This window comes from Helobdella robusta (genome assembly GCF_000326865.2).
Source record: "Helobdella robusta unplaced genomic scaffold HELROscaffold_2, whole genome shotgun sequence".
Taxonomy (NCBI): Eukaryota; Metazoa; Annelida; class Clitellata; order Rhynchobdellida; family Glossiphoniidae; genus Helobdella; species Helobdella robusta.
The window spans coordinates 2,120,577-2,122,837 of NW_008704083.1; positions in this window are offsets into that span (position 1 = coordinate 2,120,577).

Below are 2,261 nucleotides of genomic sequence, written 5' to 3' on the forward strand. Positions count from 1 at the left end.
GTGGGTCTCGTATCCACCACATCGGCTCTGAGCTGTGAAATTCCATCAAACCAAATTTGCTTTTGTTAGCAGTTGATCGATCATACATTGCTCTTACATAAAATGGACGGGCATCTTTTCTACTGATAATTTCTCTGCAGCACTTCTTCCCGTCTCATCTATTTTGCAATTTAGAAATCATTCCTCTACCGCGCCTCTGTGTGTATGTGTGAGTGTGTGCGTGCGTACCTATGTGTGTCAAGGGAATAAATCAATTATTTTTATCTGTCGTTCACCCCACCACACTACTCATCACCTTTTCATAATTATTAACTGTTTTAACTTGTCAACCCATTTTTGGTACGTAAGATGCGCATAAAGTACAGGGAAAACAGATACAAAGACAAGAGATGGAAAGATGACGAATACAAAGCAGTGGAATATGACGACCGCGAAAGCGATCGAGTTTTGTACCCTTATAGAACAAAGAACTATGAATGAATTTAAAATATTTTTTTAATGTAACATTGCTTTCAAAAACTGGGCTTTAAGTGTTTTTAATGGTTTTAATGTATGTCAGAGTTTATAGTTGGTCGTATGTGATCTATTTTGCAATGAAATATTAGTCAACGAGCTTGTATAATTTCAGGTTCACCTGAACGTTGACAGAAGCGTTTATATCATTACATTTTGTTTTAATTTCTTTGTCATTTACATCTTTTAAGAATAAAACTTTGAAGAAAAAAAATTAATGTTTTTAATCTCTTATCGATCACTGAACTAGATGTTTGGGATCTTTATATTATATTATCATATTATCTTTATATTATATTATCATTGTATTGCTTCCATGTAGCTTAAATAAGGATGCTATAAGTTTATAATAGCAATACCAGTGTAAAATGTATGTTTCATTAGCTGAACATTAAAGTTAAAAATATTCTGCATTCAAAAAGCTTAGTCGATAGAACCCCAAATGTTGTCAAAATCGGCTAAATTAACATTGGACCGTAGTGCTCCCCGAGGCTCATTTCCGTGCTTCTGCATTTCCATCTACCAACGTTGGGATAGTTTTTAAGACGTCTTGTCTTAGTCGCCATTTATTTGCAGATAGATAGTGTGTAAATGCATATATGACGTCATTTCACACGATTGAATGAACAAGCTAGTGAACACCATTTCAGATTCAATAAAGGCTCTGGAACAATTCTGGCGATTCTTCAGTTTTGCCTACAGGATGCAGGTGGCTATAGGGTTTGATTTTAAAGAGTTGTTTTTAAGGAATGAAAGTGTGAATGTGACGAAGTATAACTATTTTCGCGTGATTTTGAGGTGTTGATGATATGAATTGGTTGAGTTAGGCTGAGCTGAAGGTGTTTGATGTTGCGAGGTACTGGTGAGGCTTTGATTAGATGGTGATATGGATGATTGTTATTGAAGCGTTTAACGAAGCATTGGTTGCAAAGGTTTCCGCGTTTACGCTGTGCAACCAACATCGTCTCGTCGTTACACCATATACCGAGCAGGCGATGCAAATGGATATCAACCCACACTCTCAACAGGGTTTTTAAAAGATTATTGTTTTTAAAAATGTTGTCGACCTTAGCATAGGCGGCGACTTGTATGGGCTTTCGGGCTCGAGCCCCCCCAATATTTAACCCTTCGGGCTCAAGCCTATCTTGAGCCCCCCCAATATTTGAAAATAAATATTTTGAATTTATATTCAGTTATTATATTTATATTCAATTTTTATTTTCTTATAACTATATTGGCTGGATATTAGCTTATTTATGTATAATTAATCATCAAAAACGTCTGAGAAACCTGATCTAATTTCAACTATGTTTGCATAGTAAAAAATATTTGTTACATGTCAATTACAATTAACGTTTTGAGAAATGCAGATTTATTTTAAAAATAATAATGATCTAATATTCATTATTTTTGATCATTTCCTTTTCAAAAATTGAACACATTTTGTAGTTCAGTAAGTAGATTTAAAAGACACAACTAAATAAGCTAACCCACTTTTCTACGCTATATAAATATTTTTCTATGATTCTAAACAAATATTATTTGAAAAATCATTGCATTTATGTGCTTTAAATATTCATTAAGATTTACAAATTTAGTTAAAATAGAAATTAGGATTTATTAAAAACTGACATTTTTTAAAATTCAGAATTAATGTTTACATTGTTTCCATTGGTTTTGATTATCGTTATTTTAAAGCTAGGATTGACAAAAGTCACGATCTGAAGCACAAAAAAAGTTTGGAAAAA